The sequence below is a fragment of the Aulonocara sp. 'chitande type north' Nkhata Bay genome, linkage group LG16 (genome assembly GCF_057382095.1).
Source record: "Aulonocara sp. 'chitande type north' Nkhata Bay isolate Kocher_YH1m ecotype deep benthic linkage group LG16, A_spYH_male_GT1.1, whole genome shotgun sequence".
Classification (NCBI taxonomy): domain Eukaryota; kingdom Metazoa; phylum Chordata; class Actinopteri; order Cichliformes; family Cichlidae; genus Aulonocara; species Aulonocara sp. 'chitande type north' Nkhata Bay.
Genome location: NC_141359.1, coordinates 2,972,390 through 2,989,734, shown reverse-complemented (window position 1 = coordinate 2,989,734; position 17,345 = coordinate 2,972,390).

Below are 17,345 nucleotides of genomic sequence, written 5' to 3'. Positions count from 1 at the left end.
TATTTATAATCATAGTTTTATAAATTGTGACTGTAAACAGCTTTTACAGCTTTGATATTGTTTGACACTCGATATCAGGTGATGGGTTTAATTTAAAGGTTTCTGTGTCCCAATGAGCCATTTACACTGACCAGTGTCAGTTTAACTGTAACACATTCATTATTTGCTAGAAGATGTGCTAGAAGAGTTAGAAACTCTACTTATGGAGAAACTTTCTAAGTCTAACAGGGGACAGGTACTCCTGCCCAAATAACATGATATAACCCCACATACAGCCCAGCCATAAAGTGAACCAAGTCATTTAGTTAAAGACAGCATGGGACCAAATGCATGTAACCAGCCTGCATCAACCTGACATTTCTTCCTCCTGAATTAAATGAATGGATGGATGAAAGTTAAATAACTACAAACCTAAAGCCACTAGTTCCCACACTGGAGCTCCCTGACACTGTGTGTTAACCGTATTTAGCTTGTATCAACAGTTGTAACAGGCTAAGCCACCTGAGACACAGCATTGAATGATTGTTCCTGTCTTAATGGTTTCAGCTCAGATGTTCTGCTTTTTCCTTTCAGTAGGGAGTTGTTTTCTCAAACTGCTGATGCTGAAGTAAGTTCATCTAGTTTTAGAAACTTTCACTGAACAGTAACAGTGTCACAACTAAGCATATGCATAAGCACTTTAAATGAGAATAACAGAAAATTTCTATTACAGAGGCCAGAGCCTGTCCCAGTAGTCATAGGTAGAGCACACCTGGACAGGTCACCAGTCTGTCAGAGGACTAACACAGAGACAGACATCAGAGTAACAAATCTATTTAAAATTAATGTACGTTTGCTGCAGCTGTATGTATGAACATGTGTTTCTGTGCTCACAGTCCACCTCTCAGGAACCTGCAGTTCATTTTTAGTCTACTTTAAACAGACCTCACAAAAGGCTGATGTGGCTGGATCAGTAGTCTGATTTAAGTACGATACCTTTGGCCAGGGATTCATCTGGTGCATCGCTTCACTGCAGTCTTACGTATTTTCCCCACACCTGAATAAAAAATACTGATATATACAAATAACAGCTTCAGCTGATGCAGCCTGACTCAATCCTAGATGTTCAGCACACAGAGACACAGAGGTGCCGTTTAAAGTTTAGTGTTAACCTGAGTCACTGATCATTTGCAGTATTACAGAGTCTGGCAGTCTTTGCATGATGTCCACGTCACTGTAAGTTTCTAGCTGACTCTCAGGTGTGACAGGTGTGCCAGCAGGAAAGAGTAATAATAACCTGCATCCTGAGGTTTGTCATGCAGGATTAAAGGAGCCAGGCTTTGTTCACACAGCTAGGATTGTATTTTACACTGACCCTGGGTCAGTATAAGTATCATACAGTTTAAACGAAGCACTGAAACTTGCACATAATTATTAGAGATGCACTGAAGCTAATCGAGATATTTGCTGTCAGTCTGTGGCTGCGATTAAACACTTTACTGGAAACTTTATTAACTAGTAACTTCATCAGTCATGACAGAAGCTAATATTTCTGTGCTAACATCGTTTAACCAGTAACAGCTTTCCTCCAATATAAGCTAACGTTTACACCGTAACTTTAAGCTAGCACCATAAAGACGGTAAAACACGTAATAATATCTACAAATGCATCTTAAAGCTGTTATATTAGCACTCTGTGTATTACTAACATAACCACATTAACATTACTGACACTCGCTGACTTTTAATAGTCATTCTATAAATGCTGTCTGTTTAAACGGTCTTACCTGTACACACCGCATATCCACCGGATTGCAGCCAGAGTGGATTCTGGAGTCTTCCACGCTCCTGTTAGTGATCCTCCATCTGGATGGATGAGAACAACCTTCTGAACAATCTAGCAGGAGATGGCCCATATCTATGGGACTGATTTGTGCTAATAACGCCCATTGTATGGACTGATAACAGCCGAAGTGGGTGAATAAAGTCACCCAGTAGCTAGCTGTGCCATTACCCAGCATACATCACTCCCTCCATAAATGCAATAAACGATACAAAAGTATCGTTCTACCTGTTTTTCAGGTAGTTGTTTACATTATATAATTTATTGTGTTCTTACCGCCTGATATTTTTATTAAAGTTTTTGCATCGACTTTTACAAAAGACAAATTGAACAATATGCCGTTTTCTTTTTAAAGAACATAAAGCAATATAAGACATACACTCCCACCTCATAATTATAGCAGTACCAGTGGGTGTACAAACAGAAAAAGGAAAAAATCCAATCTAATAATACTAGTAACAAACCCTAGGGTACAAGACAACAGTTCCTGAGTGTACAAGGGAGATGTGGAGAGTATCCAAAACCCCCACCTCCACACAGACACATAAAAACCAAAACACACAAAAAAAAAAAAAAAAAAAAAAAAAAAAAAAAACCCACACATGATAAATGGTCAACTTAGTTATAGGGATAAATCAATTCTGTTAGAGAAAAGAAATATGTATAAAGTACTTAAATAAATACCATCATAGAACGCAGGCACAATAGAATCCATATGCTTAAACTTAGGCCTCTTACTTGAACATAAGATAAGAAAAAATAAAATATGATAGAGTCTGAGCTGGCTAATTGGGAGCATTGCGAGACCGCAAAGTCTGAACATGATCAAAAAAGGGTTGCCAGGTCTTAAAAAATTTGGCCGTAGACCCGCGCAGGGTGAATTTAATCATTTCGAGTTTGCTAAAATGCAGAACGTCTCTGATCCAGATTTCCCAGGATGGGGCAGAAGGGGACTTCCAACATAGCAATATTCTGCGTCTTGCCAATAAGGTGAGAAATGCGACCAGATCCGCTTGAGGCGTCGGCAAGGCAACTGAATCAGGAAGAACCCCAAACAAAGCAGTTAAGGGCACAGGTTGGAGGGTTAGCTGGATGATCTTAGATAAAATCAAGAAAATATTAATCCAGTATTGTTTGAGGGATGAACATGACCAAAACATATGCATTAAAGAGGCAGGTGTTTGATGACAACGGTCGCCGTCAGGGCTAAGATTGGGGTATATTTGAGCTAGTCTGGCCTTAGTCCAATGTACACGGTGCAGAATCTTACATTGAATCAGCCCATGTTTGGCACAGAATGAGGAGCCATGGACCCGGTAAAGAATTTTATCCCAAGAGTCATCCTGAATCACACACCCCAGATCCTGCTCCCATGCCAATTTAATAGCCGAGATTGAAGAGTTGCCAAAGGAACATATTCTCCCATACAAACAGGAGATCAGGCCCTGTAATGAGGGCGGAGGCAATAGAAGGTTATCAAAGTCATGATAAGAAGGTCTAGATGGGAACTGAGAGGATTTCTCCTTAACAAAACTCCGGATTTGTAAATAGCGAAAAAAGTGACTTTTTGGAAGGCCAAATTTCAATGAGAGCTGTTCAAAGGAGGCAAATGTATTCTGAATGTACAGATCAGAAAAAGACCTGATACCCAAAGAGGCCCACAAATAAAAAGCACCATCAGCTAACGAAGGCTGAAAAGAGGGATTTTTCAAGATGGGTGATTGAAGGGGAAAAAAGGTCAACTTAAAATAACGACGAAATTGATACCATATTTTCAAGGTAACTTTGACAATAGAGTTATTATAAGAGCCTGTACTCGAAGGCTGCTTTTGGGCATAAATCAGGGCTGGTAAAGAGGCTGAGACACAGGAAGAAGTCTCCAAACTGAGTCAGGCCGGGGCATTATTCGTGTCTTCCCCCTGTAGCCAATACCTGAGAATACGAATATTACATGCCCAATAATAGAACATAAAGTTTGGTAAAGCCATCCCCCCCATCTTTTTCGGTCTTTGAAGATATGTCTTGCGTATTCTGGGTGTTTTTTTGTTCCAGATAAACCCAGACAGAATCTTGTCTAATTTAACAAAAAAGGAAATTGGAATAAATACAGGGACACACTGAAAAAGAAAAGAAAATCTGGGGAGGATATTCATTTTAATTGTATTTATGCGCCCTGCTACAGACAGATGGAGTAGAGACCATCTGTCCAAATCCTGCCTAACTTTCTCCACAAGTGGGTCGAAATTAAGCTTGAAAAGAGCATGAAAATGACTTGTAATTTTAACCCCTAAATATGTGAAGTTGTCTGATACAACTCGAAAAGGTAGTGCTGTGCACTGATATTTCTGTGCAGCAGCATTCAGGGGAAACAGTTCACTCTTGGCAAGATTCAGTTTATAGCCAGAAATAAGGCTAAACTGTTCAAGTATTGAAAGTACCAAAGGGAATGAGGATGCTGGCTCTGAGATATAAAGAAGCAAGTCATCTGCATATAAGGAGACTCTTTGTTCTATACCATTTCTAGAAACCCCGGTGATACCTGGGTTTGATCTTAGCGATATGGCTAAGGGCTCAATTACAATTGCAAATAGCAACGGCGACATAGGACAGCCCTGCCTGGTCCCCCTAAACAGAGGAAAGAAGTCAGAGCATGTGCCATTTGTTTTGACAGCGGCAAGCGGGGAGGTATAAAGAAGTTTCAACCAGGAGATGAATATTTTACCAAAGCCGAATTTATCTAAGACATAAAAGAGGTATCCCCACTCTACCCTGTCAAAAGCCTTCTCAGCATCTAGACTGATCCCAAACTCCGGGCTGTTGGAGTCTGAGGGATTGTAAAGAACATTAAACAAACGTCTAAGGTTAGAGAAGGCATATCTCCCTTTAATAAAGCCTGTTTGGTCCGGGTTGATTACAGATGGTAAGACTGCTTCTACACGCATCGCTAGAAGTTTAGCAAGGATTTTATAATCCACATTTAACAAAGAAATGGGACGGTATGAGCCACATTGTAGTGGATCCTTATCCTTTTTTAAGATCAGGGATATAGATGCCTGCAGTAGAGAGGGTGGGAGGGATCCAACTTCCAGTGAGTGCTTATACATATTTATCATGAGCGGAGCCAGTTTAGGCATAAATTTACGATAGAACTCAACCGGAAACCCGTCCTGTCTGGGGCACTTAGAACACTGCAGTTTGCTGATAGCTTGCATGATCTCTTCTACAGTTACTGGTCCCTCCAGCTGGAGGCTGTGTGTCTGATCGATTGATGGGAGCTTAAGATGATTGAAAAATGAGTCCAAAGCCTCCGTACTAAATGCACACTCAGACGCATAGAGAGATGAATAAAAGTCTCGAAATTGGTCATTAATTATTCTAGGATCCGTAGAGACACCACTTAATGTCTGAATCCGAGGAATGGAGTGTGCAGCTGCTGCACTACGGAGCTGATGAGAGAGCAGTTTACTGGCCTTATCCCCATATTCATACTGGGAGTACTGACATTTCAGCAACATCTCTTCAGCCCGAGCAGAGGACAGGTGATCAAACTCAGTCTGCAAAGACAGCCTGACCCACCCCTTGCGAAGTCTAAAATGATCTGAAATTTTTAGGTGTGTTTCTTGTAAGAACACAACCTGGGCTCCCAAAAATTGCAAATGATGAAGGACCTTGCTCCTTTTAATAGGTTGGTTCAAGCCTTTACAATTCCAGCTACAGAACTTAAATGAGTAACCTGCTTGTTGAGTATTAATATTTAATTGCGATACCATGTTAAAACATAGGTTGAGAAAAGCCAAAGCTGACCAATGAAAAAAACGCAAAAAACAAAATCAGTGTACAGAGCAGTACAACATAAAAAACAAAAAACACCCAAACTTCCCCCTAAATGCTGAAGCATCTTCCCTAACAAGATGCGCGCACCCCTCGCTAAACACACCCCTGAGCACTTCCTCCCAACAATTCGAAGTCCCAGTTGAGTTCAAGCTCCATGCATTACTGTCATGATCCTGGGTCCTTTTGACCCAGCGTTTTGTGTTTTCTCTTCGCGATTTTGGTTCTGTTCTTCCTCTGGTTAGTGTTTACTCTGTTCTGCCCGTGTGTTCCTGTATCTAGTCCGCGTTTCTTAGTTTGTGTCCTTTCATGTGTAAGTTCCTGTTTTATTGTGAAGGTCTGTGTCTTATGTGAGTGTTTTCAGTTTGCCTCCCTAGTCTCGTCATGTTAATTACTCCCAGCTGTGTCCCCACCTGTATGTAATCCCCCTGTGTTCTCTGAGTGTATTTAAGTTGTGTCTTCTGTCATAGTAGTTGCTGCTTCGTCTGTGTTGTTTCCCCTCGGTCTCCCTGCATGTATTTCCCCGGACCTCCCTGCACCGTCATTCCTGGTTTGTGTGTTAGTTTACCCAGTTTAGGTTTCAGTTTCATGTTCACACCCTGTTGCTGTTTGTACCCACTGCTGTAAATAAACACTCACCTGCACCAGAGCTGCCGCCTTTTGGATCCTCACTAGTGATGGGCAGATGAAGCCTCATGAAGCACTGAAGCTTTTCATCCAATTGGTTCACCCCAACGCGAAGCTTCATGAAGCTTCATTTGCTCTAGCAGGACACCTACTGGACGTAAAAATAATAGCTGGCATGAATTTGAAGAGTGTGGCATTTTGCACACAGCCTGTAAATGTCAACAACAAAAGGAGTGTGTAAAACATGTATATTGTAGTGATGGCAGTATACTGTGTATATTTATAGTGGCAGTATGGGAAATGATTATTTGGAAATGCTTGAAATGAAAACGATCATTTACTGTGAGGTGAGGTGTGGTTGGGGTGTGGACAGTAGTTGTGCTTTTGTAACGTTGAGGTATGGACAGCTACACACTGAGGCCTCAGTCCTGCCCATATTTTATTCAGTAAAAACTAAATTTTCACTGCTTTTATAACCTTTAGTGGGGAGAACATAGCTGGGATTTAATGATTTAACAAATCTTTTGAATCCTTTGTCCTCCACAATGCTAAATGGCTGTGAGTCCTCAATCACCATGGTAACCAGGTCTTCATCTATTTGAGATTGTTCTCCTGAGGAAAGACAATAAAGACAAAGCACAAATATAAATATCACACACGTAACTTATAACAGCTGTATAATATTGTTATATCATTTAGTAACATTACTGCATGAAAGGCAGCAGGCCCAGACAAGGTGTGTCCTAGGATGCTTAAGGCGTGTGCTGCTGAACTTGGGGAGCCGGTACAACGAGTCTTCAACCTCAGTCTGCGACTGGGGAGAGTGCCCGCCCTATGGAAGACATCCTGCATCGTCCCGGTCCCTAAAAAGAACCGGCCCAATGAGCTGAATGACTTCCGACCGGTGGCACTGACGTCACATCTTATGAAGACTCTAGAGCGGCTCTTCCTCAACCTCCTCCGACCACAGGTACAACATGCCCAGGACCCACTACAGTTTGCATACAAGGCGGGTGTCGGAGTGGAGGATGCCATCCTGTACCTCCTACACAGAGCTCACTCACACCTGGATGGGGGAAAAGGCACGGTCAGGATCCTGTTTCTTGACTTTTCCAGTGCCTTTAATACCATCCGGCCCTGTATGCTTCAGGAAAAACTGAACAGGATGGAGGTGGACCCCTGCCTGGTGGCTTGGATCTCCGACTACCTCACCGACAGACCACAGTACGTCAGGCTGAAGGACATCACGTCTGACACAGTGGTCAGCAGCACAGGAGCACCACAGGGAACTGTGCTGTCCCCTCTTCTCTTCACCCTGTACACCTCTGACTTCTGCTACAACTCTGAATTATGCCACATTCAGAAGTTTGCAGATGACAAGGCCATCATGGGGTGTATCTGGGATGATCAGGAAGAGGAGTACAGAAGTCTGGTGAGGAACTTTGTCGCATGGAGTCACACAAACCACCTGCAACTCAACACCTCAAAGACTAAGGAACTGGTTGTGGACTTCGGGAGGTCCAGAGAAGGTCCACTGCCGGTTCAGATAGAGGGGGAGGAGGTGGAGGTGGTCAACAAGTACAAGTACCTCGGGCTGTGGGTGGACAATAAACTGGACTGGTCATGCAACACAGAGCACCTGAATAAAAAAGCCCAAAGCCGACTGTACTTCCTCAGGAGGCTGAGGTCTTTTAACATCTGCAGGAAGCTCCTGAGGATGTTTTACCAGTCGGTGGTTGCTGGAGTACTTTTCTATGCTGTGGTGTGCTGGGGGAGCAGCACAGCAAAGAAGGACTCATCCAGGCTGGAGAAACTGATCAGGAGGGCTGGCTCTGTGGTCGGCATGAAGCTGGACACTCTGGTGACAGTGGCAGAGAAAAGGACACTAAAGAAACTGATGGACATTATGGACAATGCTGGGCATCCTCTGCACACGGCCATAAACAATCAGAAGAGTCTGTTCAGTGACAGGTTGCTTCTCCCCAAGACAAGAACTAACAGACTTAAAAACTCCTTTGTCCCACACGCCATCAGACTGTTTAACTCCTCTCTGGAGGGGAGAGGGAGGGGAAACAGGAGGACAAAGGAGGGGGGAACAACTAAGCTGTAGTGCCTCTTCACCTCACTGTACAATACCTTTTGTGCAATACTTTTTGTAAATAGTCAACGGTGCAATAGACTCAATACTTGAAATGTGCAATTCACTTGTATTTTTATTCCTATTTATTCTATTTATCCCCTTCGTATATTTTATTTATATTTGTCTCTGTATTTATATATGTGTGTGTGTGTGTGTGTGTGTGTGTGTGTGTGTGTGTGTGTGTGTGTGTATATATATATATAACAATTCTGTAACTGTAACTTCGGTCGTTGCTGTGCTTTTTGGAAGTCGAATTTCCCAGAGGAACCCACCCGAGGGATTAATAAAGTTCTATCTTATCTTATCTTATCTTATTATCATGGCATTTGATGGCTCACCTGGTCTTGCTCCACAATCGGTGTTCCTCTTATTCTCATGCAAAGCTCTGTAGTGCCTAAGCATGGATGAGGTGTTGTTGTTATATCCCAGCTCCCTGGCACATAGCAAACACTTCACCTTGTACAAAAGTAAAGCCGCTTAACATAAATTGTATTGCACCATCAGTATCATGAAAATACATCTTCTGTAGAAATTTACATACCTTGTTGGGAGGAATAAAATCAAAATGTTCCCACACAGGGGAGGACATCCTCCTCTTCTTAGCTGGCTCCATTCTCTCCTGACTTTCTCTCCTCACTCTCATAAACCTCCAAACGGTCTCCAAACTCTCACTAACCGCAACTCTCCATCAAACACCCACATTTTGAATGAAGTCTGAGGGGTTTATATCGCTGTCATATCTCGCGGCAAAGTTCGAACCACTTCATGAACCAGTCACGTGGTACAGCCGGGCAGCGAGGCTTCGGACGTCATCATTTTCAGCTCCTCCCATAAATGAAGCAAGCCTCGATACGCGCATCGCGGAAACGCCCCCTCCATTACTCGACACACGCTCCGAAGCCTCGATACAGAACGTCCCATCACTAATCCTCACTACAAATCCACACGGCTTGCCCCGCAAACCGTGACAGAACGAACCAGCCACCATGGACCCAGCGGCAGTCAATCCGTCCGAGGAGCTCCAGGATGACATCGGCTACAATGTGGAGATCCTCCTCGGGCTGTGGCTGGAGAATCCTCCGCACGAGCTTCGCCGCGCCGTGGAAGGTCGGCTACAACGGCTCTTTTCCGGCCTGCCATGGCTACTAAATTCACTTCCTCCGACCATACAGGCTTTTCTCCGGCACACACCCCACCTTCTCTCAGCCACTCCTGCCTCGCTGCCCGACTCGCCGGATGCGATCTTGCCCGGCCCGTTGGAGCCGTCTGCGGGGAGGAGACGCCGATCGCGCCGCAAGCGCGCCACCCCACAGCTGGACGTTCGGACTTCTAATTCGCCGGCTGTGGTGAGTGAGGACTGTTTTCCATTTGCGGACTGTATGACTGTTCATTCAGGGGCGGTGTTCTGTGCGGCAGATGACTTTGTGAACAGCATATCACCTCCCCCGCAGCCACTCTCAGCCCAGTTAGCTCCCGCGCAGCCACTCTCAGCCCAGTTAGCTCCCCCGTCTCCAGTGCCACCCTCAGCTCAGTCTCCAGTGCCACTCTCAGCTCGGTCTCCAGTGCCACTCTCAGCTCGGTCTCCAGTGCCACTCTCAGCTCGGTCTCCAGTGCCGCCTGTAGCGCAGGCCCCAGTAGCTCCAGTGCCGCCTGTAGCGCAGGCCCCAGTAGCTCTGGCTCCAGCATTACCGGTTCCACCCGTTCACTCCGTGCAGGGAGAAAGCCTAAGTCCTACTCAAGGTGCTTTTCATGATTCAGCCGCCATTGGCACTGTTTGCCGCTCCAGGGCTTCCCCAGAGGCTAGGTCCCAGTCCTCAGCTGATTCTGGACCCCTGGAGTTTAAGCAACCACCCGAGGGACTGCTCCGGCCTTTGTCTCTTGTCTCCGCTGGAGGGTCCGACGGACCGCTCCGGCCTTTGTTTCCTGTTTCCGCTGGAGGGTCCGAGGGACCGCTCCGGCCTTTGTCTCCTGTTTCAGCTGGGGGGCCCGAGGAGCCCGTCCAGCAGCCTTCCTCGTCAGCTGGTGGTTCCGGAGAACCACACCAGCCTCATGCCTCGTCGGCTGGAGGGTCCGAGGGGCCCGTTCAGCCTCCTGTCTCCGCTGGAGGGTCCGAGGGGCCCGTTCAGCAACCTTCCTCGTCAGCTGGGGGTTCAGGAGAACCGCACCAGCACCATGCCACATCAGCTGGAGGGCCCGAGGAGCCCATCCAGCCACCATCTGCTACGCCAGCTCCAGCCTGTGCTTCGTCAGCTGCAGCTCCAGCCCGTGCTTCGTCTGCTGCAGCCTCAGAGCCTTCGTCTGCTGCAGCCTCAGAGCCTTCGTCAGCTGCAGCCTCAGAGCCTTCGTCTGCTGCAGCCTCAGAGCCTTCATCAGCTGCAGCCTCAGAGCCTTCGTCAGCTGCAGCCTCAGAGCCTTCGTCAGCTGCAGCCTCAGAGCCTTCGTCAGCTGCAGCCTCATCGCCAGCTGCAGCCTCATGGCCAGCTGCAGCCTCATGGCCAGCTGCAGCCTCGTCTGGTCCGGCTTCATCCGAGTCTTCGTCTTCGTCCTCGTCTGGTCCGGCCTCTGCCTGTGCTTCTGTTACGCCTGGTCCAGCCTCTGCCTGTGCTTCTGTTACGCCTGGTCCTGCCTCTGCTTCAGCGTCGCCTGGTCCTGTGCCCTCCAAGCCTCGGCCGGTGCGCCTGACACTTGGGCACCGCCACTGCCTCCCGCACGGCCGGCCCCCGGACCGCCATCGCCTGAGTGGCCGCCGCTGCCTTCCGCGCGGCCGGCCCCCGGACCGCCATCGCCTGAGTGGCCGCCGCTGCCTTCCGCACGGCCGGCCCCCGGACCGCCATCGCCTGAGTGGCCGCCGTTGCCGTCCGCACGGCCGGCCTCCCGAACTGTATCCACGTCGCCGCCGTTGCCGTCCGCACGGTCGGCCCCCCGAACTGTTTTGGACTCCTGTGCTGTTGGCCCCCTGGCCGGCCCCCCGAACTGTTTTGGACTCCTGTGCTGTCGGCCCCCTGGCCGGCCCCCCGAACTGTTTTGGACTCCTGTGCTGTCGGCCCCCTGAACTCTTCTGTTTTGGACTCTGTTTTTTTCCTGTGTTTTGGTGTGCTTCGTTTCTTTTGGTTTTGGGCTCGTTTTTTGTTTTTGTCTTTTGGCCTTCTGGTGCTCCGGTTTTGTTTTGCTTCGAGCCCTCCTTCCTGGGCCCCCGCCGCCCGCCCTGGTCGGGTTGTTTTCTGTTTTTTCTGGCTGTTTTGTTTCTTGTTGGGCTGTCTGGAGCCAGCCTTTGAGGGGGGGGTACTGTCATGATCCTGGGTCCTTTTGACCCAGCGTTTTGTGTTTTCTCTTCGCGATTTTGGTTCTGTTCTTCCTCTGGTTAGTGTTTACTCTGTTCTGCCCGTGTGTTCCTGTATCTAGTCCGCGTTTCTTAGTTTGTGTCCTTTCATGTGTAAGTTCCTGTTTTATTGTGAAGGTCTGTGTCTTATGTGAGTGTTTTCAGTTTGCCTCCCTAGTCTCGTCATGTTAATTACTCCCAGCTGTGTCCCCACCTGTATGTAATCCCCCTGTGTTCTCTGAGTGTATTTAAGTTGTGTCTTCTGTCATAGTAGTTGCTGGTTCGTCTGTGTTGTTTCCCCGCGGTCTCCCTGCATGTATTTCCCCGGACCTCCTTGCACCGTCATTCCTGGTTTGTGTGTTAGTTTACCCAGTTTAGGTTTCGGTTTCATGTTCACACCCTGTTGCTGTTTGTACCCACTGCTGTAAATAAACACTCACCTGCACCAGAGCTGCCGCCTTTTGGATCCTCACTACAAATCCACACGGCTTGCCCCGCAAACCGTGACAATTACAAGGCAAAGACAAATCAAGGATTATATGAGAATATATTAGAACGAGACACATCCTATAAATCAAAAACAAACAAACAAACAAAAAAAAAAAATTATTTCAAAGAAATTAAGCAAAATGGACATATCAGCCCATGGACTAAGACACTTATGTACCCTGAGAGGCTGGGCCCCCCAGGATCTTATTGGCAAAGTCCGTGGCAGACGCAGGATCAGTAAACTTACGTATAGCTCCATCTGGAAGTGTCACCCTCAGTTCCGCAGGATAGAACAGGCCGAACTTAATCCCAGGACAGGAATGCAGAAGGCGCTTGACACCAGTGAACTGTGAACGTTTTTTAGCCACTGCAGGTGTGAAGTCTGGAAAAATGGAAATCCTTCTGCCCTGGTAAAGTAGAGGAGAATTTGCCCCTGCAAGACGTAGCAGCTGTTCCTTGACATGGAAGTAATGGACTCTAATGAGAAGTGGGCAAGGAGGCGCTCCCTCTCTAGGCTTTGACCCAAGGGACCTGTGAACCCGATCTAACAAAGGTGCTTCATTCAGTTTCAGAAGATCTTGCAGGAGATGGGAAATAAACTCCCTAGGGTTGGAAGACTCCAAACCCTCGGGGATGCCAACAAGGCGAATATTGTTACGCCTTGATCTTCCTTCTAGGTCCTCACATTTAGCTTGGAGATGTCTGACCTCCTCCGTTAGGACCTTTACAGCAGATTGAAGAGAAGTCAGGTCGTCACTGCAGGTTGTAGCTGAAAGCTCCAAATCTTTAATGGTAGTCCCTTGAGCATTAACGGTGGCCTGTAGGGTGGTTATAGCAGCTTTAAACTCAGCCTTCACAGATGATATTTCTGACCGCAGTGTATGGGTAACCGTATCAATCTTGCATTCAAGCTTGTCGCAGATGTCCCGTTTCAGAGCCTCCAATGCTCTCGTAAATGTGACTTCACCGAGCGGTGCGCCCGCACCCTGCTCGTAGCTGCTCTCTGTGATAGCCGCGTCACGTTGGGATTCGCGGCCCAGCTCCGGGCTCTGAGAACCACCCGCGCCGGCTTGACCCCGTTTTCGACGGTGCTCCCTCTTATCTGCCATTGTACCAAAAGAAAAATAAAAAGCAAATGGTGAGGCTTTTAGTGAGAGAACTTGATTGCCCGGACGCAACTGCTACGGTCACCACAGCCAACCAGGAAAGAAGCTCCTACGGCCTTTCCCAGAAGTTGTCAAAAATAGGTTTCCCGACCTCAGAGAGTGAAAAAATAAAAAAATAAATAAACGAGCGGATGCTCGGCGGCAAGAACGGTTATTTAGAGCCTACAGGGCTGATATAGTAAGTGCGGATGCGTCTTAAACCAATATTTTTGTCATTGCTTTGCGGAGCTCCGGGAGACATGTCTTCACACCATAGTCCCCCTCGGCGCCATCATTTATTGTGTTCTGTATACGTCACTACAATGTGATTTGGAAAATGTCTAAATATACCGACAACAGGCACTTCCGCGGCAATCTCTTCAATCGGAGGACCCTTCACGTCAATTCCCGACGCGAGGGGGGTACCTGCGCGTCCATAAGTGCAGCAGAGGGAGCCTGACCATGCGTCACACGTTTGACGAGTTGGGAGTGAGAACGTGTTGCAAAAACAGATCAATTCTTTAAGGTGTGGGAACCATACTTGAACTATGTGGAACCTGATGTTTCTAATATTATGTTACAAGGATTCAAAGTGTGTGTTCAAACTGCAACGTAATACTGGGACCACAGGTATTGTATTCTCTCTTTATTTATTTATTTATTTATTTTTTAGATGGAACTGAGCTGGGGCCCGTTCTTCGTACCTCGCTTACTACATCCAAGATCAAATGACACATCCAGGACCAAATCATCGCGCTAACCGTGAGATCGCTAATCCGGTTCTCCGAACACACCTGCTGTTGACGATTAGTACAGCTGGATGAAGTAATGTGAGATCACTGGGTGTCGTAAAAGGGGCTACGCATCGATAGTAGAAACATTGATCGGCAACCCTCTGATTGGTCGGCGAAAATGTCGAAGGAGCGCGCTCGGTATTTTTCGGCAGCAGAGCAAGAACCCTTGAGTGAGGGATTTCAGGAGTTTCAGAGTTTAATCAGAACGCAAGGGAACACTGCAAAGGCTGCAAAAGCAAGGAGAGAGGGCTGGCAGAAAGTTGCTGACAAATTAAACTCGTAAGTAATTTAATAATAACAATAATAATGGAGTGGATTGATATAGCGCTTTTCAAGGCACCCAAAGCGCATGACAATGCCACTATTCATTCACTCTCACATTCACACACTGGTGGAGGCAGCTACAGGTGTAGCCACAGCTGCCCTGGGGCAGACTGACAGAAGCCAGGCTGCCATATTGCGCCATCGGCCCCTCTGGCCAACACCAGTAGGCGGTAGGGTAGATTTATCATATCACACTATATTATCCGATATTATATTACATTATATTATATTATGTTATATTACATTATATCCTCTTTCACATTAGAGCCACAACAGGACCCACTAGAACATGGGAACAAGTAAAAGTGAAATATAAGAATATTCTACAGAATAGTAATATTTATCACTTATATTGCTTTTCGTCTCTTGGAAAGAGACCCTGGAATAATCTGTTTGTTTGTTCATAACAGCAACCAAGAAAAGGGCAGAGCAAAAAAAAGACAGGTGGTGGTCCTGCACCCCCTCGTCAACAAGTTGGTTAAGTAAATAATACCCTCACGGGAATATCGATATCTCTCAACGAGCACACTGTCGCGCTGAGCTGAAGGATCCTGTCTGTCCCGCAATATACGCTGAATTCTGAAAACTCCATTCTGTAGAATATTCTTATATTTCACTTTTACTTGTTCCCATGTTCTAGTGGGTCCTGTTGTGGCTCTAATGTGAAAGGGGATATAATATAACATATTATAATATAATATAATGTAATATAATATTGGATAATATGGTGTGATATGATAAATCTACCCTACCGCCTACTGGTGTTGGCCAGAGGGGCCGATGGCGCAATATGGCAGCCTGGCTTCTGTCAGTCTGCCCCAGGGCAGCTGTGGCTACAACCGTAGCTGCCTCCACCAGTGTGTGAATGTGAGAGTGAATGAATAGTGGCATTGTAAAGCGCTTTGGGTGCCTTGAAAAGCGCTATATCAATCCACTCCATTATTATTGTTATTATTGAATTACTTACGAGTTTGATTTGTCAGCAACTTTCTGCCAGCCCTCTCTCCTTGCTTTTGCAGCCTTTGCAGTGTTCCCTTGCATTTTAATTAAACTCTGAAACTCCTGAAATCCCTCACTCAAGAGTTCTTGCTCTGCTGCCGAAAAATACCGAGCGCGCTCCTTCGACATTTTCGCCGACCAATCAAAGGGTTGCCGATCAATGTTTCTACTATCGATGCGTAGCCCCTGTTGGGCCACCCAGTGATCTCACATTACTTCATCCAGCTATACTAATCGTCAACAACAGGGCCCTGTTTCAGGAAGCCGGTTTAGAAAACTCAGAGTGAAAAACGATACGCAGGGTTGAGTAACCCCGAACTGTCCAACTCAGAATATTCGGTTTCAGAAAGGCTGATAACAATTAGTTCAATCAACGCGGAGTTGCTTTAACCCCAAGTTAAGCACGCGCACGAGGATACATAAAGCCCTGATAAGCGGAGCACAGATTAAGCGAGTCACCATGGAGACGGAGGGAAAGAAGGCGCGGTCAATGTATTTTACAGCGCTTGAGGCCGAAATTCTGATGGCAGCATATGCCGATAACATGCAAATTCCGCGGAAAAAAGTAACACAGCCTCAGCTGCGAAAGAAAGGGAGCATGCATGGCAAAACATAGCCGACAGAGTCAATGCGTGAGTGTTAATTTAAACATTGATCTAGGGATTTCCACCCATTTAACACGTTATTTTATTATATTTTATTTGTTATTTTATACATTTTATTTTGTGACGTGATGTGAGCGCAGGTGCAACCCAACAGGCCCCAAACGTTCCTGGCAGCAAGTAAAAATGAAATATAAAAATATAGTCCAAACAGGTAAGGTGTAATTGTATTATGAGCCATAGTGCTTGGTCTGTTTGTCCGATGTAAATCAATTGCAGTTAGAGGCTACATTAATTTTCTTTTTGTAAGCACTTATTGAAATTATCTGAGCACATTACAAGTACATATTTGCTTACTCTGTATGCTCAAATGTGGCCCGTTATAGCCAACAGAAAAAAAGCGGAGGCCCGAAAAACAGGTGGGGGTCCTCCACCACCACCACTCACAGAGGCTGAGCAGTTGGCCCTCAGCCAAAACAGTGGGCGCCCTGTGGCCGAAGGCATCTCTGCGGGGACATCCTCTGAGTCAATAACCCCGCAAGACACAAGTGCCTACATAGGGGGTAAATTCAAAATAATACATGATGTGCATACATCCTTTCTTCACAGTCACCTTTGCAGTGCGACTCATTCATTTGATAAACTCTTTACCATAATGGATTATTTTGTAGTGAAGTTATTTTCCTACTGATTTTGCCTTCCCTCAGTCTTGGTTGTCTTTGAGAGCATAATGACAATGAAGTGTAAGCTGAGTGCTATATGTTTGTTAATTGCCATTTGGTCCCTTGTAAGTTATAAGTGACCTGTATAAACCTCATATTCTATCAGTTGATGGTGGTGGTGTACTGCATCTGGTGCAGCCTCCTGTTGAGCCAGACCAACATGCAGTTGTGAGTAATACTCCACAGATTATATGAGTTCACAGTAGAACAGCAATGTTGTCTATTTCTTTACTACAGGAAAACAATGAAGAAACATTGACAGCTGTTACAGAGGAGGAAGCAACAGAGACACTTTATGAGGTTTACATCGTTTAATACTTTGTGTACAGGAAACACAGGTGACCAATAAAGCCAGTTGAACAAAAAACCTGTTTATTCTTCTTTCAACATGTTGAGGTGATGGGTCAAAGGAAATGATTGTGACATATGGTGTCTCTGACTGCTCTTCCATCTTGTATGTCCGTGGGAGGGTCAGGATGTTCATGGTTTGGATCACTGCTGATGTTTGGTTCAGAAGGACAGTGTTCTCCT